Here is a 20671-nt window from a genome sequence, read left to right on the forward strand (position 1 = left end):
AGCCCTGGGGTAACTCGACTGAGTCGCTGTGCACAAGTCGTCTCTCGGTGCATGGCCGGGGCTGTGTGAACCCCAGTTCCGGGCACAGCCTGAAGCCTCAGTGAACAGGACCAGAGTCGGTCTAAGGTTCAAGCCAAAGAAACCAGTTTTGGGGCGCTGGGCTGAGCGGGGTTCAGTTCGGCCTGCTGCCTGCTCCCAGGCAGCGAGTGGGGCTGCGCCCGAGGTGCCTGATCCCTGCAGGGAACCTGGCGGCTGCCCCTGCTGATGCCCAGGAGTAGCGTGGTGGGCTTGGCTAGGGGGCCATGGCCCTGGGGTCTCCTCAGGAGCTGAGCTCTCGGCGAGCCCAGGCCCCGCGGCCTGTGCTAGAGAGCCCGGGGCGGCTGGGCCCGGGCCACACACACGCAGGGGTGAGCTGAGTCCGCTGCACTGCGGCCTCCTGCCGCTAGGCGCCGCTGCGCCCCCTGCCGGTGCCGGCGGGCAGCTGGGGCAGCTCCGCTCAGCTTGCTGGGGCCTGGCTGGGCCCCTCGGCCTGGCTGAGGGAGGCAGGGCCGCAGCGGCTGCTCCCCACGCCCAGGTGAGGGGAGGACCTTGGGGGGCTGGGGCGCCGGGGGGAGAGGCCGGGGGCACCTTGGGGGGTTGGGGAATGGGGCTGGTGAACCTTCGGGGGGGGGGGCTGGAGTGCGGGGGGGAGGATGGGTCTGGGAGGGAAGGGGGACAGGGACTGAGGGGGTGGGAGGATGGGCTGGGGGGGGTTGGGGAATGGGGATGGTGAACCTTTGGGGGGGCTAGGGACAGAGTGGGGGAGGGGCTGGAGTGCGGGGGGGGAGGATGGGTCTGGGAGGGGAGGGGGGACAGGGACTGAGGGGGTGGGAGGATGGGCTGGGGGGGGTTGGGGAATGGGGATGGTGAACCTTTGGGGGGGGCTAGGGACAGAGTGGGGGGAGGGGCTGGAGTGCAGGGGGAGGATGGGGCTGGGGGATCTGGGGGGGAAGGGCAGGTGCATAGAGGGGGACAGGGACTGAAGGGGTGGGAAGATGGGCTGGGGGGGTTGGGGAATGGGCATGGTGAACCTTTGGGGGCAGGGGCTACGGACGGAGGGGCTGGGGGGACAGGGACAGACCAGGGTGGGAAGACTGGGATGGGGCACCTTGGGGAGGGGCTGGAGTGGAGCTGGAAATGGGAAGACAGTGGGGATGGGTCCGGGGGACCTTAGAGATAGTTTCTTCGCTGGGTGTCCTTGGGGCCAGCCAAGGTAGCATCAACTTTAGGGTCTGTTCACCAGGCCTGCTCAGCATCCGGGGGGTATGTGTAAAAGAGATCAGGAGTTTGGCTGGGTTCATGCTTGTCCCGGGTGAGCTCCGTGTGACCTAACGTTCTTGTTCTTATTCTACAGAGCCGCCCGGGGACCCAGACTGGTGAACTTCTCTGCTCTCAATCTCCAAGGTGAGCAAAAGCGCTCGGACTGTGCCAACAGGGAAAAGGAAATTCTGGGATTTAAAACAAAAATGGTTTGTGTTAATAATGTCTGGTGGGTGTTAATAATGGAGAGGGGAATTGTGCTTTTCAATAGCTGGCACGGGCAGTGCTTTACTTTGGCAGGGGATAAGGCAAAATTCACCCCTGAGATCAGTGGGGCTCTAATCATGCCTTGGCCTCGAGCAGGCCCGCTGCATGGGGTGAATTTTGCTCTGAATGGCAATGAAGTTTCTAGAGAATTTCTACTTAATGCCCCCACCATTCCTTCTGAGGGGCCCAGCTTGTACCATCTTCTTGTCTTGTCACAGGACTGGCTTGTTACTCTGCTCCTCCTTTGTTGAGGGGCAGTGAGGCCTCCTGAAGTTAAAAGCTGTAATAGAAAAATAATAACGCACAACTCATTTGACCTTTTTGATATTCTGTAATTTGATGAGTGGCTGCCTGGTCCCATTCTCCCCGTCAGAGGCCCAGTGCAACAAGAAACCGATCATAACATTAACTGCTTAAAAGGTTAAGGCAGTCGCTGGCTTTCTTCTGCCTCTCACAGGCTTTGCTGAACATTGCCAGTGCCCTGATGCTAAGGATGAATAGGGCTTGGAATAAGAGAAAACTTCCACTCTTATCAGAGTGATAGCAAAGAGACTCATTTGTATAGTGCTCGCATATATGTGCAGGAGGATTCCATTTCTGGGCTCAAACCTGTGTGTGTGTATGTATGTGTATAGTATAAATAATCACACACACATGCATATTGTATATTTCATCTTGTGGCGTGAAAACTTTGTTGATTCCCATTCCCAGTATGAGAGAGAGAATGTGATTGGTGGTCTGAAGCCTGCAGAACGTTCAGCTGAACACATAAGCGTCGAGGCTCTTTCAGTTCCTAATTCTGTGGGTTTCCCTCTTTTGTTTGCCTGCTCGCATCAGTGGGGGACAAGTAGAGTCAGATTTTAACGTGCTCATCACTCACAAGCTGAACCAGATTTTCAACTCCTACTTAGGCACATAAATAAGAGCCAGATTTTCAAACTGTATCCAGCAGCTCCCATGGTGACATTGTGGGCAGATTTTCAAAACAGCTCAGCCCTCAACGTGCTGAAACCTTTTGAAAATATCATGACTTATGTGGAAGCTGAGATCTCATGAAAATCTGTCCCTTTATGCTGCACCTTCACCTACTAAAATGGTGGGCCAGAAGAGGCAAAGGAGACGGATGAGCTAGTCAGAGCCAGCTCTCAACTGTGCTAATGAGTATGAGCCATCTGCATGGGTTTGTTTGTTTGTTTTGTTTTTGTTTTTAAGCTGGGTTACTGGAAACTGCTTTGGTATAAACATGGTTTCCTAAACAGTGTTGCTGGGGCCAGACCATTTTTTAAACACATAGTTTGGACTCATCTGTGGTGGCCCACTAGACTGCACTAAAGGCTTGTGTTTACTGCGAAGTTAACTCAACTGTTGCCCCTGATTTGTGTCCTATCCACACAAGCACTGGGGGAAAGATGTTGCATTTTTTGATCAGCTCTAGTGGCCTGAGCTACAACTTAGGGCTCCCAGTCCACTACTTAAGCCACTTGACAATACTGCCACTCTCTAGTCACATAACCTGGCTGTGCTTAATTTTACCCACCTGCAAAATGATTGCTATGACACATGCCTGTTTCACAAGGGGTGAGGAGGGTGGCCGGGCTTCACTGAATGTTGGAAAAGTGTTTTATGAGAACGGGGTGGAAATTGCTGTGGCAAGGAAAATTATTAATACCCATGTTTCTAAACCCAAATCCGGGGGTGGGGTGGGGAGGGGAGAGGAGTGTTGTCTAGTGGATAGAGCAAAAATTAGAAGATGGAAGAGCCCATACCACAGACTGCCTACATGGCCTTGGGCAAGTAACTTAAATCTGTGCCTCACTCTCCCTGCCCCCAGTCTGCAAAATGGGGGTGATAATACCATCTCCCAGGGGCTGAGATCTTTTCACGGAAGGTGCTGTGGCGGTGTTCTGTTTGTACAATTGCCAAGCCCTTCTGAGTCAACAGCCTGAGTGTCAGGGGATGGGATTTCTAATAAGCAAGATCCTAAACCCCCCAGCATAGAAATTCTGCCAGTCTGAGCTCCAGGACTGCTAGAATTATGCATTTTTCATTGGTTCATCAGGGAGAAGTAGCTGTGCTTCTCTTTAATTGATGAATACAGCTGAGAGTTTGTCAAGCCTAAGAGTGAATCACCATTTAAAGCACAGAGTTATTCCCAAGTGTTTGCACCAGGCTTCAGCTGTTGGGAGCAGAGGGAGGTTTTCCGGGTGAGGTGAAGGCTTAGTAGGCAGCTGCCAATGTATTCACTATGCATGAAAATCAGTTAAGGAGAGACAGTTAAAGAAGATGACAGTCCATGCAGTCAGCTTTAAAAAGCTGCTGGAGAAGGATTGGCAGAGTCATACAATGTCACATCGAGAGAGAGCCAACTATCGGGAATGCTGTCAGCTGCCCCTTCAGAAATTCAGTGATACCCAGAAGAGAGGAGGGGATCCAGCCTGCAGTCTGAAAGCCAGGCTTCCCAGTATGTTAATCCAAAAGAGGCAAGAGCCATTTTTTGCGTGTTCAAAACTTTTCCAACAATAGGCACCATGATATGTCCTGAGCAGGGGCTGTACTTTGCTCTACACACGGGCTGGTGCACCTCACGCCTGACCATAAACAGCTCCTGCTATCCCAGTCCTGAGCCGCTATCCCAGCTCTTGCAATGCGTCTCAGTCCTGACCTGCTATATCCACTGCAGTTTCAGTGCCCTGCACAGTCTGCCAATGTACCACCATCCTGACCTGCAGCATCCCCCATTCTCCTGTACCATACAGTCCTCAGCTCTTCCAGGTAGAGGCTTTAACTTTTAAGGGCGAGAGTGTAGGTCTGATGGTTTCTCCTGGGCCCTGGTACTTGATCGTGACCAGATGCTGTGGGTTATAAAAGACCTTGGGTCTCCAGTTCTGGGCCTGTGGTGCTCTTCTATACCTGTGCTGTGGTCCAGGCTTGCTTTGGAGGTTATTACTATGTTGTGGTGTGTGTGCGGCTGGAGTGTGATTTTCAAGCAGAATACTTACCTCCCAACCTGTGTCTACACTAGATTTTTCCCCCATCGTTCCTGCCAGAGGTGGAGCTGCATTGGTGTCAGAAACAGTAGGAACCTTGACAAAATAACTAGTGTGATCATAGCCCCATTAAACTATCTGCCTCAGGTATTTATACAGCACTCTGTGATGAGAGGATCTGGAGCAATGCTGGCATGAAAGGGCCTGTGCTGAGCTTGCCCAGGAACAGAGAACCTCTGAGTCCCAGTAAAGATAAGAGACGGCAGCATAGTAACAAGTGGAAAAGTGGTGAGAATTGCAGCCTGCTAGTTACGAAGCAGAAGCCCTTGTGCAAGGTTTGCAATGAGCACATGGCATGAGTGTTAAATCCCCTACTGCTGATGGGCAGGGGCCTCTGTATGTGTGAGCCAAGGTGAAGGATAAGCTCCAAGTCTCTTGCACAGGTGACTTTGGAAGGTGAAACTAGAGTATCTGTTCTTCTCAGTTTAATATCTGATACGTCCTCTATCTGAGGACTATATATTAGAATGACTTGTGACCTTCAGGTGTAGCTGGAAAGGGTGTCTCAGAGGGAAGAGACAAATCTACTCTCTGGCAAGCGTGAGACAGAGCGAGGAAGGCAGATTCCTCCCAACTTGTGTCCATAAAAAGGAGGGAGAGAGGTACACTGGGGTGAGGTGGGGACAGAGAGCGCTGCGCCTGTGGCAGCGTTCAGGACTTGGGGAAAGGGTCCTCTGCAAGCCTTTCTATCAGGAATACCGCTGGTGCAGGCCTGGGAACCTAGACTGCCGGTGTGGAAACAGGGTGAGATGCACTCTGCACTGTGGAGCCCAATAACCTTTAAAGGAGGAAGTGGAAATATTGGTATTTAATAACTCTCTTCTCCTGTCCAAAGGGTGGGGGAGGAAGATGAAGGGTGGCTACTTATAAAGTACTGTTCTTTTGAGCTTTAAAAGGCAAATCGTGGGGTGATCAAGAGCCACCCATAATTCTGCCCCCCCGGGAGTCCTGTTGGGAGCACAGCATGCCCAGCTGAAAGGACTCTGCCTGGATGCTTTCGATGGTGTTTGAAAGGGATGGTGTCAGTGCACATCCGGGAATCCTGGAGGCACTCTGCGTGATGTGGTGAAGCCCTGGTGTGTGTGAGGGGCACTGTGGAAGCCTGTGCTGAGCTCTTCTGAATTATGGATGAGCGTTCTGCTTCCAGCACAGACATGTACAGCACAAACTGTGCAGCTCCTAGGCACCTTTGTTGGTTACGATACTAAAATGTCTCTTTGAGAAACCACTGGCTGCTCTGTAGCCCGGCCTCGTATTCTTAATGTGTCTGAAGACTGCAGATGTTGCTCATGTCGGTGATTAGACAGCATGGAAAGAGGTGGCCAGTAATAGCTGTTTCAGCTGTAAAGTTCTGGGTCTGGAAAAGCTTCCAACCATTATCACTTCCAGTCTGAGCCCCCCCTCTCTTCTCTCCCATCTAAATTGGGGTATATCTCACTGGGCTCCTTTCCTTCTGAACAAGCTTCTGGACTTTCCTAACCTAGGTGTGCAGATTTCTAGCCTAGTTTGTGTTTTAAATGTGGTGTGGATTTTTTTCTCTTTGTTCAGATTAATAAAGCAGCCAGTCCATTGTCCTCATCACCCCCATGTAATATACTAAGAAAGAACCAATTCTAGCCCCTTGTTCATTGCAGGCAACGTGAGAGATTAAATAATGTGTTTAAAATACCTAGAAGTAGCTGCTTGGACATGGGGTCCTGGATTAATTCTACTGTGCTTCCTTTGCAAGACAGATGCCTGTGAATTGTTTTTTTGCTGAGTAGCTCTGTTTTTTTCACCTGCATATAGAACACGTGTTTTTGAGCAAGTGATGGTACAATAGCAAAGGAGCTGTGATCTGCCCTCCTCCCTACAGGTCAGCTAGAGAGAGCTGCAAGGTACAGATCCAATTTTAATCATGGGCAGCAGGGAAGGGCTGACTGATCTGTGTGCTTTCCATCTCCAAACACTGTGATCTGTAGGAACAATCTCTCTCTTTTAACAGGGGTGCAGGGCATCCCTCTGAATTCAGAAGCCAAGGCTTTTGTCAAGTTGAAATGAAATGCTCTTGAATAAGATCAGGCATTGTAGCTGGGGCTGGCAGGCTGAGCTCCTGGGGGTCTCTGCAGAAGCAGCGTTCTGCTGAGACACTGTCTGGAAATAGAATCCTCAAAGTACAGCTGGGATCAGAGCTTCCTGCAGCTGGCTTTATTTTCTGGGTTTTGAGGCCTTTCATCTAAGCCAGGCAGGAGGATTTTGGAGCAGTTATATTTATAAAGGCTGTAGGAGAAAGAACCCTCTCACACCACCCCCAGTCACAGGGATCCGGTCTCTCTCCTCACCTGGTAAGTTTATAATTATTCACGGCCCACCCCGAGCCCCATCTTGGTGAGCAGGATCCCGTCACACCCCTTGGTTTAGACAGATGCAGGAAGTTGTGCGTCTTTCTCCATGATGTGGACCAGACTCTTTGCACCAACATAACTGACCTGGGATAATCCTACCCTTGTGGCTCCAGGTACCCTCTGATGTGCTCCTTTTACACCCTCTATGAAAATTCAATAATTGCCCCCAGCCTGCAGTGTCACTTCTGTAGGAGTATGTATTGGATCAGCGTTCCAGGTCACCACGGTCCAGTTCAGTTCGGGATTGCCTCTCTACTCACCCCATATCTGCCCTCCTTCTGCAACATCTACCCTCCTCTCCAAGCAAAACTCTGTCTAATTAATTAAACCTAAACATAGATGGATTCTTCCCTTTCTCTGAGTGCGGAATTGCTCCCCCCTGTATGCACACAGGGAGCTGAGCAAGCGGCACAGGCTCTGGGTTAGGAAGGAGGTAGGTGTCCTTTTCCCAAGATCTCTAAAGGGAATCCACTCCAACAGCTTGCAAAGCTTCCTGTTCTCTGCCCAGTCTACCTGCTTCCTCTTTTCTCCGCTTGGGGTGTGGAGGAGCCTTCGATGTCATTGAAAGGGAAGCCCAGGCTGCCTTTGAACAGTGTTATAAATAAACAGAGGTGTAAGATGGCGTGAAAGCTCATCCAATGCCCTGAAGGTGGCAGGAGCTTGAATTTCTTGCTGTTGCACACAGGGAGGATCTTGGTGACCAAGGGAAGGGGATGATTTACAGCTCAGCAAATGGGGAGGGGGATGAACTCGCTCTCTCTAGCTGACTTGCTCACACTCAGGCCTGCAGCGAAGGACTAAAGTCAGCATTTCATACCCAGCAACTGATTGAGGGGTGAAGTGCTGCCCGTAGGGATCTCTACGAACCCTCTCACAGCATGGGTAAGCCCCCTCTTGGAGTTGCCTTGAATGGTGAGCATAGGCAGTGCCTGTATGAACAGTATTATCCAGAAAAGGCAGTGTGTGCTGTAATGGGGTTGAAAAGCTTCCTTCAACCTGTTGGCTACTTAGGTGGATTACACCTGACAGGAGAGTTTGCTCTAAGGTGGGACAATTAAAAAGAAAATAGCTGTACAGGTTCCTATGCATTTATTGCGCCTCTTTGTGCTTCCTTGTCATTAATGATCTGGAGGATGGCATGGACTGCACCCTCAGCAAGTTGCAGATGACACTAAACTGGGAGGAGTGGTAGATACGCTTGAGGGTAGGGATAGGATACAGAGGGACCTAGACAAATTAGAGATTGGTCCAAAAGAAATCTGATGAGGTTCAACAAGGACAAGTGCAGAGTCCTGCACTTAGACAGAAGAATCCCATGCACTGCTACAGACTAGGGACCGAGTGGCTAGGCAGCAGTTCTGCAGAAAAGGACCTAAGGGTTACAGTGGATGAGAAGCTGGCTATGAGTCAGCAGTGTGCCCTTGTTGCCAAGAAGGCCAACGGCATTTTGGGCTGTATAAGATGGGGCATTGCCAGCAGAGTGAGGGACGTGATCATTCCCCTCTATTCAGCATTGGTGAGGCCTCATCTGGAGTACTGTGTCCAGTTTTGGGCCCCACACTACAAAAAGGATGTGGAAAAATTGAAAGAGGCCAGTGGAGGGCAACAAAAATTATTAGGGGGCTGGAGCACATGACTTCTGAGGAGAGGCTGAGGGAACTGGGCTTGTTTAGTCTGCAGACGAGAAGAGCGAGGGGGGCATTTGATAGCAGCCTTCAACTACCTGAAAGGGGGGGGTTCCAAAGAGGATGGAGCTCAGCTGTTCTCAGTGGTGGCAGATGACAGAACAAGGAGCAATGGTCTCAAGTTGCAGTGGGGGAGGTTTAGATTGGATATTAAGAAAAACTTTTTCACTAGGAGGGTGGTGAAGCACTGGAATGGGTTACCTAGGGAGGTGGTGGAATCTCCATCCTCAGAGGTTTTTACGGTCAGGCTTGACAAAGCCCTGGCTGGGATGATTTAGTTGGGGGTTGGACTAGATGACCTCCTGAGGTTCCTTCCAACCCTGATATTCTATGATTCCTGGGGGTGATCCTCAGCCCTGATTTCCCCTTTGGCTTAGCAAATCTCTTAAACTAGACCAGAGGAAGGAATGGGCTGGTGTGTGCGGTATGGACAAGTGAACAGAGGCCTTTGTCTGTCCTTAGTGTCTGTGGGGACAGTAAATCGCCCACTGGCACATGTGCTGTATATGGGCCAGAGAGGAGCCCAGCCCTTGGTGAATCCGGCTACAAAGCTTTAGGGTCACCTTATTTGCTGTTGTACAGATCCCTCATTAATAAAGCACGAGGAGGCTGCAGGTCAGCTCTCTCTAGAGTCTCAGCCTGGCTTGTAGATGCGTTGCTCCCTTGCTTGTGGAAACAAAGGGCTGGTTTATTGACTGAGGTGCACACAGCGAACATATCGATTTCTCTGTAATCAAGTGCACACTTCTCCAAGGTGTTGGCACTTGCAATGGGAGAAAGCTGGGCTCCCTGCTTTCCAGAGCAGATAGCATGCAGCCTTGATGCCTCAGCCTGAATCTTTTGGTTGTTTTAATAGCAGTAGTTAATAATCCTTTCAGAATGCTTCAGTTCAGCCACCACTGACCATGTGTAGCATCTGCACCCCCCTGCTCCTGTGAATTCCAGTCTTGCAATGTTTGAGAATAAAACGTATTTCTGTGAAGTGGTCAGGTGCAATTAGGGTGACCAGATGTCCCGATTTTATAGGGACAGTCCCGATTTTTGGGTCTTTTTCTTATATAGGCTCCTATTACCCCCCACCCCCTGTCCCGATTTTTCACATTTGCTGTCTGGTCACCCTAGGTGCAATGCAAGCAGGGAGGCTGCTGTGGTGCCTTGAGAACTCTTGGACCTTACAACTGCAGTTCCTTAACTGGCTCCCAGCTGAAATGGGGTGACCAGATAGCTTCTTGGTTACTGGAAGTCAGCTTCTTATTCTCTCACTACATGAGGAACAGCATTTGGAATGGTAGGATCATTGCCCCAAGAAGGCATAGCCTACACCTTGGGGAATGGTTGCTCGCTTGTTTAGATTGTGGGGAAAACGTGCACACCCCTTGCTCTGGCATAGATTTCTTTACCCCATGGGAATTCTATCCCTGCCCAGGCAGGTATTAGTTATACAGGCTTTCCTAATATTTAATCTGAACTTTCCCTGCAGTCTTATTTCTAAAGGGACACAGTCCTTCCCACCAAGCCCTTGTGAGGGACTGTGATAGATGTGAGACATGCTCTAGCAATAACTAGTTACTGTTAGGTATGTGCTACTCCTGTACATAAAACCTAAACTTATGTAGAGTTCTGTCCAGCTAGTGCTCTTTTCTCACTGATGAGCTCATTTATTTTGAGTGATCATAGCCAGTTCTTCATTAGTCTTATTTGCTCTGCCTTTTTCTCTAAAGCTGCCCTGTGCTTTTTAACTAAATGTGTGGCATTGGAACCTGACCCAACAGCCCCCCTGTGTCTGGTTAATTCACCCCAGTACAGCGTACCCGGCTTTTTATTTTTGGCAACAGTGTCACATGGAATGTGTGAGTTGGTCTCACATGCTGAGCCCTGGGTGCCTCTGGTACTGTTATTAGGGAGGTAATTTTATTGAACTCAAACGCAGTCAGCTTATGCTGCATTTTAATCCTCTTTCAGGTTGGTAGCCTCTGAATTTGATCGACAAGCTCACCCCTCAAACCTTCTGAAATGAAAAGGCTGAACAGCAGGATCAGAAAAGCACTTCAAAGAAAAGGTAAGGTTTTTCCTGTTAACTTAGCAGGGGGGCAGCGACTTTCCAGCATAGCCACCTAGCACAGGAATCTCTCTAGCATAACTTGAGACAATCAGAGCCTCTGAAAGGAACTACCTTGGGGATTATGCTATTAATATATTGCACTAGCAATAAGTTTTAAAGTTGTAACCTTAAACACATGAAAAAATACAGAGCAAGCGTAATCACAAGGCATAGTTTTGTCTTAGATTTCTCTGGACCCTGAAGTCAACTGCATGGTCTCAGAGGACAGGTATTGGCCCATATATTAACAGTTTGACTAGGAATTCACAAGGCTCTGTAAAATGGGGGGGACTTACTGTGAGAAACAACTTTGGTACATACCTATTTGAACATTCAACCTGTAGCATTTGTGGTGTTACTCTCACATCTAAAAATATAAGAGATTCCATTGTGTACTCTCCTGCTTGCGCGCACACAAACTTTCAAGGTGATCAGTAATGTTCACCTGTCTGAGTACATGTGTAGAAGTCTTTCTACAGTAAAAGCTGTACTTATCACCCTCAATTCAAAACAGAGCAGCAATTTTGGCTTAACCTTTCGAATAAAAACCTATTTATCTCTGGCCTGATATTACACAGAAAAAAATCTGTTAAAAGGAAGAGGAGGTTGGGCATTTAATGTGAAACTTAGTCCCCAGACTGCTGCTGCCCCCAGGAACCTACAAACAGGCCCCCCCCCCCCCTCTGCATTTGGCTTTACTGCTTATGAGCTTAGTGTGGCCATCCCTAATTCATAGGCTATAAAAAGTGCCCACTTCCCTGCCAGGAACAGGTTTTTTTTTTTTTAATACACATAATTTGTGAAGTTTCAGAGTAGCAGCCGTGTTAGTCTGTATCTGCAAAAAGAACAGGAGTACTTGTGGCACCTTAGAGACTAACAAATTTATTAGAGCATAAGCTTTCATGGACTACAGCCCATCTTATGCATCCGAAGAAGTGGGCTGTAGTCCACGAAAGCTTATGCTCTAATAAATTTGTTAGTCTCTAAGGTGCCACAAGTACTCCTATAATTTGTGAAAATCTTCAGAGAGCCCCTGTGGCTAGTTTGTGTTGGATTCAGTCACACGCACACAACAGTGTGTTTCCTTTGCAAAGGCATTACAATCCACACTCATTCTGTACCGTGCTCCCATCCCCAAGGCAAGGAGGCTGCCAGCAGCCTCTGAAAAGCTGCGTCACACCTGTCTACCCAGACAATGGCCTCACTATTCAAAGGAGACTGGCCTCTTCCTTGTTTTAGTCTCCCACGCTTCATGCTCTAAAAAGCAAAAATAGTTTCCCATTTGAAATTAGACCTACACTGCAGTTCAGCAAGGTTTACTAACAGAGTTGGACACACCAATCAGTCACAGCAACACAGATCCTGTTTGCAGAGAGAAGCTTTTTATTGTACTTTGTTGGGAGCAAATGAAACATGTGAGGGCTTTACATACCAAGAATGCAGCAGTGCCAGGTTACATTCAGTGGCAGGTGAACCAAGGTTACAGTGCAAATATCACTGCTCTCTACAGTTAACAGCAGCTGGCATACAAACCACAACACAGAGAAGTAATGTAGATACAGCATCATAGGTAATGAGGCAACTTAACATACAAAGAGCATTCTATTTACTTTGCCTTTGCAGGTTGCTTTATAGATGCTGTGAGTAAACATACCCTATTTTAAAATTCAGTGTGCAGTTACTCTGCCCCCAAATTAAAACACCATTTGGAGTATTCACATTACACTTTTTACAATATACACAACTAAGGTTATTGCCAAGTTACTTCCTACTTCAAATTACACTATTTACAATGTAATATTCAGGAAAAGTTTCAACATCAGAGTGTCCTTTACATGAACTAGGAGAAATATTTTATTTTGTAATGGATTCTATAATTAAGCCACAGGGATCTCATGTACTTTATTCAGAAGTTTATCTCTCAGCAATTTTTTAATAGAGCAAGTTACTGAAAAAAATAGATGGATTTGTCCAGTGTTACCTATCGTGCAAGTTATTGAAAGTGTTCAGGGACTGAATAGCACAAGTTTAGAGTTTTATAATCAATGTTAGATCCAATCTTAGTGTAAAAATAAATGCTCTAGCCTCAGTGCATGAATAAGTGCATCTGTCAGCCAAAGGTCAGATCTCTATGGATGAAAAGGAGAGTTAGAGAATAGATCTTTTGTTTACTATCCTGATCCGCAAAGAAAAACAAAGTCTAGAAAGAGAAGTACCCAACAAGTGATTTATAGGATTACATTCTCTATTTCCAGTATGTGTGCATATTGTTTACTTGAAGGCTAAAGGAAGAGAACTGGAACCTCCCTATAAGCACTAGAGACTAGCTCCTACCTCGAGGCAAAATAATCCTGTACAAACCCCCATTTGCTGGAGACTGCCACAGTAGAGTGTGGTCACAGTGGCACCACCTCCAGACAGCTCTCCCCCCCCCCCCCCCAACACGTTTTCATTTAGTTCAGTTCTGAACATGAGCATGACCAAACTGAGTCAGTGACTTAGGTTTTGTTATTTTGAACTGGCTTCTATGCCTCTCTAAGCCATGGATTCTCCAGTGCAGTGAGTTTAGCAAATGAATTTAAATGAAAAAGCAATCAATACAGAGTTGTCAGATTCCTCTGACATGCAGCTAAATCAAAGAGGTTTCCAAACTAAAATGGAGAGAGAGAGAAAGTGGGGCCTGCCTGAGCATGAAATGCTGGTTTAAAGCTTCCCCTCCATCTCTCTCTTACATCCTGTAAGTGGAGTCGTCATACGTTTGACTAAAATCACAACTGGGCTTCCAGAATTTTTCTGACTTCCAAATCCTGAATTTGCTCAGTGTAACTCCTCCAGCTGGGTTTCTGCCTCCTAAATCTTCACCAGTGAAAGACCCTACAGCTAGAAGTGTAGCTGACAGTTCATGCCCTGCTTTGGCCAGTGTAGCCAAGATTGCTGAAAGGTACTAGTGATTCTGATTGCTCACCTTGAGACAGCTTGGAAAGCAGGTCTCACGTTGGGCCCCTGAAATATTGGCCACTTTTGAAAACCGTGGTCTCCTCCTTCCATAACTGCTCTGCTAAGTTAAAAGGCCATGGTACACACATACTTGTCAGTTACTTGGGTGCTTTTGAAAATTCAACCCACTGCCAGTGTCAGAATTCCCATTTAGAATGTGAATGTTCCTGGGCGTCCCAAAAATTCTGGTCTAGGTGGAAATCAGATGACCCGTTAGCAAGAGAAAGAAATAAGGGACCAGAGTTTGGTCTCTGCCTAGGTTTGAAGGAATCCATCATCTTCATGCGGTAGGAGAATTTGTTGACCCAAGATATCTTCAGTTTGGTCAAATATTGATTAGGTATAGGATCACAAATCTGACACTGTACTTTTGGAAACAGATAACACTGAGGCAGCTTCCCCTTTTCTTTTCAGCAGGGCAATAGTTTAAACTTTAAACTATTTGTCCTTAAGGACTTTCAAATATCCACTATTTAGTTTTCTAACCAGGTGTTTAAGGATATCTCTGTCCCCAACAGGGCAGATAACTGGACAAAACTTCAGAGTTTTTTCTGCAGCTGTTCTGAATTGCTTTGAGGGCAGATTTACCACCTTAAACATGCATTGCCCAGAGTGTGCTCTATATGTGCTGTAGCTCCTGCCTTTTACCAATTTAAAATGTTTTTCCTAGCCAATAGATGTCATTAGAAATCGACACCAGTCTTTATCACAGTGCTCAGATGCCCAGAAATAATCACTAGAAAGAGTTGTAACAAACAGTATTCATACTCACTGTGAGAGCCCACTTTTTAAAAGCAGCACAGCTCTGAATACCCCTGCGTTAGTTTGCTTTGTGTTGCATGCAATAAAGTCTTCCTTCTGGTTGGAAAATAGAGGCTCTTTGCAAGAAATGTTGACTAAGCAACATACGTTGGTTAAATTCTACTTTTTTGAGGTCAGTTGATAGAATACCCTTGCAAGATTAACGATTGAGAATGTAGGTTTTTCCAATATGAAGTTTTGCACCTGCAAACAGCATTAGATTAAAAGTGCTAGGCTGGCCACCTTTGTCCACTCTGCCTGCAGCCCTTCATTATAGTGCTGCAGGTCTCACCAGTGCTCTGTTCCTCCTAATTGTGCCTGTTATCTTAAGCTGCAGTTGTTGTCCACTGCAAAGCTGACATGGTGCGGCCCTGAGTAATTCTGTATTGCTTATGCTTACAGAAGCTTGTGCTTTTGAGAACAGAAAAGTCAGCACTAAAGGGGAAAAAAAGGAACCAGGCACAGTGTTCATGTGAAATTTCCCTGCATTATTTAACCAACTAATTCATGGCAATTCTGAGGAGTGGAGCTGAAAATCACCTTGTGCTTTACTCTGTTAATTATGGTATTGGTTTCTCTCTAACTTCCTTGTTGTCTTAGGAGAGAATTAGACAGGAATATTTTGACATTCCATTCAATACTGATCAGATGAAGCTACTGTGGTTTTGTCACTATTGGTTATATTGAAAGAGTGTGCCTCACACCATGCAATTGCAGTTTGTTACAACAGTACCCCCTCTGCTGTACAGGCGGGTTCTATGGCAAGAGTTTAGAGGATAAGCAGAGTGCCCCATGCTTGAGCACTATCTAGATTAACAGGGTTCTACTGTACTTTCCATGTCAAAATTCAGCTTCAGGGTAACAGTGCATAGAACGCAGTGGGGAATTTCATCTTCTCATTGGATCTCATGCTGACTTCTGAAATCTTTCCATTCTGTCCCTGTGTCTTCAACCGTAAAGCATGCCTCCAGCTCTGTAATCTAATCTGCTGCAATGATGTACCCAGAAGTCTTTAGCTTCACTACTCTAGCTACTTTAAAGTCTTGAGTTGAGGCACTGACAAATCCTGACACATTATAATTGGGGGGGGGGGTTAGAGAGAGAGAAAGTAGTTCTGGTGAAAGATACCAGATTTGCAGCCATGGAGGCTGAATCCCTGTTTTTACAACATTTATAGCAGAGGCAGTGGAGACCTCCCCCCTCAAGGGCGGAGAAGGGAGGTTCAGTGTCCATTTCTGCACCTGGCCTCTTCCTGCCCTCAGTTCATTCTAATGCTGAACAGGGAACCTGGTGCTTTCCATAAGTGGATGAGCATGCAGCTAGAAGCTGCATCCATCAGAAGTGTTAAGAACTCAAAAGTAACAGAACCATGCTAGAGGGGCAGGGACTAGGGCCCTTTTCTCCCATGTCCACACTGTATTTATTTATTTTTTTTTTAAAAAGGTCTGACTCAGTTCAGCCAGTTTGCAGCTCTTAGTTCCTTTTAGAAGTGGTTGGGTTTGCATCTTCCTGCAGAGACATCAGCCCAGCTGTTTTCACCCCCTTCCCTCCCCCCCCCCCCCTCTAGCCACAGGCACCAACTTTCCTTGGTACCAGTGGGTGCTCACGGCCGCCCTGCTGCGTTCCTCCTCCCCCTCCCTCCCACAGCTATTTTGCTGTGTGGGAGGAAGGGGGGAGACGCAGGGGAGGAGGCGGAGGTGAGTGGGGGAGGGGGAGGTCAGGGAGCTGCCGGTGGGCGCAGAGCACCCACTAATTTTTCCCCCATGGGTGCTCCAGCCCCAGAGCACCCATGGAGTCAGTGCCTATGCTTCTAGCCCAGTCATGAAACACCTGAGTGTTCTTAAAGGTGCAGTCCTCTGTATGGTGGTTAACAGTCAAATTGCCACAGGCATTTAGGTTGGGTATTGGATAATGTGGCTCTGCAGTTACATATTTCAGATGCTTTGTTTCTTACAAATCTTGTTGATAATTGGGCCATTAATAATAAGGTGGCTCAGAATTCCATGGCTGAGAAAAGGCCTTCAGACTTTGCCAATTTTTCTGCAGACTCCTTTTGGACTGTTCATTTTAATATACTTAAATAACCATTTAATTACCCTCCCTATGCCTCACAATATATGGTACTAAAATGTAAAGAGTAGGACACCAAATACAACAGGATAAAACAATCCAAAATAGATTTTGGGCGTGGAGATTCCTATTTATTTCCTGTAATCATTCAATTCTAGTTAGACTCCCAAGCTAAAGATTTTATCTGAATATATCAGGCAGTCACTGAATTTAAACATCTGCTGAGATGCAGCTGCATCAGCTCTAAGAGGCCAGCTCATTTTGTAAAACACTGCAGTGTCACATAGTAACAGACAGCACCTACTCTCTTAGCAAAAAACCCCAGATCCTAGGGATAGACATTCTTGACCTTCACACCTGCTTTTGCTTTCCACTAAGAATCAGTTACAAAGAGAACCACTTACCTGTAGGCTGAAGTGCTCCTGTTCCAGTGCTTGGGGGGGAGGGGGGAGGAAAGAGGGGTTTCATGGTCATTAATGAAACTGTGCACTGAGCTGAGATATACCAAGGTATGAAGCAGTAACAGGTGTGGATAAGTAATAGAATAATGGCAGAGAACATTCCTGATCAGATTTCTGTCATACACCAAAATGCAGTGTCAATTAACTTACCAGACTTGGTTACCCTCCAAAATGTGTTCTGTCAAGAAACTAAGGATGAAAACAGATGCCACAATCTTTGGGCATGAACTTCCGTGTGGCAGACAGCAAGAGTTTCTCCTGAGAATTGCTCTGAAATGGCTATAATAAAATTTCCACTTTATTATAGAGATCGGTTTCACAACAAACTAGATTTGCTAAAAGAGTAGAAAAATGAAATCACTGGGCAGTTAACAGACAAGCTGTCTGCACCCATTAGAGATGGTAAACATGTTTTTCCAAGAGATTTATTCAATGATGAGATTAAAGAATAGGTGCCCTCTGAATACTAAAGCTGCAGCTACTGGATTTTTAAGGCAAAAGGACTGCACATCTCAACAGTCTTCATTTGAGTCCTGAAGGTAGGTAGTTTTCAATCTCCTGATGTCAGAGACACAGGTCCTCCCCTGCCTGGAAACACCACCACTTACCTTGTGTTTGCACATCATCACATAGCCAAGAAAGGCAGTGTTCTTTCCTTTTAAGCGACACTGCCCTTGAGCTGTTTAGCTCAGCCACACCTAGGGGATTTCTCCGCATGAGCTGCCTCTGAGACCTCATTGGAACCAGTCTGAAATTTTAGGGTTTCTTTCCTCTACAGAAGCAGCCTGATTAATCTGAATGGAGTGCAGGCGGCTATCTAGCAGAATTCCAAGTAGTATCCAAAGCAGGAGCTGCCACAGAAACAATCCCACCCGTCTGTTATGGGTACATGGAGGCAAAGCCAGTTCCCCAGGGAGGAAAGATCACTTTTGCTGGAGTGGTCAACCAGGACTCCAGATATCACCTGAGGACTAAGTTTGAATCCTGTGACATATTCCCTCAGTGCCTGAAGTTAAAGAGACAAAGTGGGTGAAGTAATATCTTTTATTTGACCAATTTCTGTTGGTGAAAGAGACAAGCTTTCGAGCTTACACAGAGCTCTTCTTCAGGTCTGGGAAATTAATTCAAAGTGTCACTGCCTGTAACAGACCTTCTGGAGAAGTTCCTCCAGACTTCAGCGCTCCATGAGAGATACGAGTAGGTGAGGGGAGCATATGCTCACCCTCCCTCCACATCAGGGGAATTGTGGATGAGAAGGTACAATGATGGCTGCAGGACTGGTCCCATATGTGGTTCTCCTTGTCCGTAGGAATTGCCAGACTGGACCAGATCAGTACTTCATCTAGTCTCAGATAGTGGCCAGCGCCACCTACTTCAGAAGGCACAAGAAATGAATGCACCATTATTGAACAGCCAGTCCATAGGGAAAGGTTTCTTGGAAATCTCTGTGCTGGTGCCCCGTTCTTCGGTCCTGCCCAAGAGGGGAATTGTGGTCAAGGAATTTTTCACTCAGTGGTTGTTGGGAAAACCGCAGACTCAGAGTGGTTTTTCGTGTGTTATAGGCCTTTACCTAATTAAGATCCTCCTGTGGTTAGAGAATATAAGCTTTTTATGAGTAAGACACTTTACAGGTCACCCTTCTGCTAGAATGCAAGTGCCGCAAGAGAAAGGATCCCTTTCCTCTCCACAGCATGCAGACAGCGGAGCTGGGTATCTGCCAGAGATGGGAGCAATAGTCCCCACTGCCTGAATGATAAATTAAAGTTTTCCATCAAAATTCACCATTTTCTTAAAGCTTTTCAAAAGGTTAATTCAAGGCCATTAGAATGTGATGCCAGAAAGTGCCTGCAAACCTCCTGCTGTAAAGATTCCACAGCTTAAAAAAACCCATTCCACTATTTACTGAGATGTTGGACTAGCTTGCTCCCCCCAAGCTCCTTGACAGAGAATCTCATAAAAGCAAAAGATATTTAACTCCAGTGCAACTCTTGGCAGCAGGACTGACAGAACGTTAAATGGGAGCCATGATGATTGCTGGAATCATGTAATTAACTCCTGCTGGCTGCATGACAGCAAATTAGACAAATTAGGAACCACCTACACAGGCACTAAATTGCCTTTTTTTTCTGCAGGCTGGATTTGTACTCTATCCGACAGGAATCGCTTGGGCAATAGAAGCTACATGCTACACATTCACTGCATGTACACAGGAGACACTCTCCATCTGAACAGCACAATGCCCAGGAATAAGGTTGCCCTGTTCCAAATACTGAATGCATGTTAAAAGAAGAACACAGATAGCTAGAACTGGCACAGAAATAATGTAATGGCAGGATGCACAGCTTTTCTGTTAGCTAAGAGAATGGCCCTTTATAACTATTTATACTGCTATTGGACACAAGCAGTTTAGCACAGTGATGGGGTGGGACCTACATCTCAAAAGGCACAGGCAGCTTTTAAAAAATTATATACCCCCAACCTGTACAATAGCATTAAAATAAGATGACTGACAGACAATAACTGCCCTTCAAACTAATGGGCCAGTCAGTTATCTGGGAGATTTGGTATTTTAACCTTTTGGTGCTAGGAGTAATTTCTAAAGCACACATTAGAATCAAATCAACTAACTCCAAGGGTTAATGCAGGAGGGGAACATACCAGACTGTGCATCTGCTTGTCTGTCGCTAATGGAAAGGGACTTCCTCAGAACTCTGAGCCAGAAGTCCAAGCTACAAAATAACACTGTTTCTCCCTTGTTCTTAAAGATACAACAGAATAGACATAGCAGCTACACAGTAAAGCTTATGGAGTCAGCTTTGCATATAGGCCTGTTAAATTGCATTCCAAGCTATGCAACTCAGCAACATTAGAATCGCAGGCTAAAGGAAAAGGCAATGTATACCCCTCTCCTCTGCTGACTTACCTGTGATTTAAACACCGTGCAAATACTGATGTAGAAGAGAGCACTTTCTACTTTCCCTTGCGGACTACTGCCTGTCCCAACTGCATGTCAGGTAGATGCAACCCACGCTAGTGGTCAAGAGTGACCTGACATTCCAACTAGTTTAAGAACTGTGAATGAGACAGTCTAAAAGAAATTTTTCAGAAGTGCCTATGTGACTTCGACTCTTAAGTCCCATTTTCAAAAGTAATGTAGGAGCCTACATCTCAATGAAAACCAGCGGGACTTAGGATCCTTGGTGACTTAGGCACTTCTGAAAGTTTACTTTAAGGGCCACTGACTTTCAGTGAGAAGTAGGCTCTTAAGTGGGGAACATTCCAGAAGGGCATCAGTGGAACAGAATAAGGGATTGGAGCAAATCAATGGACAGATAAGGAAATTCAGGCTTAACTGTTTTGCTGAAGAGCAGTCAACAAATGGAATAAAGTGCCAAATGAAGGCCATTTCAAATCAAACTCTCTCAATGAGTGAGAAGCAGCCAGGCATTTTATTAATCAGTACCTGACCTGGACAGTGCGTATTATCAGACTGTCATCACCTGCGCTATTCAGAGGAAACCTGAAGAGCAGTTAATTATAATATACCTTATCTCTGATA

General features: G+C 46.6%; 1 long non-coding RNA gene and 1 pseudogene across 8 annotated transcripts in view; both read left to right on the top strand.

Moving 5' to 3' along the window:
* The first annotated feature begins 437 nt into the window (after positions 1-437).
* Positions 438-20671, top strand: part of LOC101942936 (uncharacterized) — a 42663-nt gene continuing 22429 nt past the window's right edge. For all 8 annotated transcript variants that reach the window (XR_010593701.1, XR_010593699.1, XR_006175417.2 and 5 more), the window contains exons 1-3: positions 438-574; positions 1394-1443; positions 10645-10741. This is a non-coding gene — a long non-coding RNA (uncharacterized LOC101942936). The remainder of the gene's footprint in view (positions 575-1393; positions 1444-10644; positions 10742-20671) is intronic.
* On the top strand, positions 5020-5069 carry LOC112059730 (U2 spliceosomal RNA; annotated as a pseudogene).

The sequence above is a fragment of the Chrysemys picta genome, chromosome 18 (genome assembly GCF_011386835.1).
Source record: "Chrysemys picta bellii isolate R12L10 chromosome 18, ASM1138683v2, whole genome shotgun sequence".
NCBI lineage: Eukaryota > Metazoa > Chordata > Testudines > Emydidae > Chrysemys > Chrysemys picta.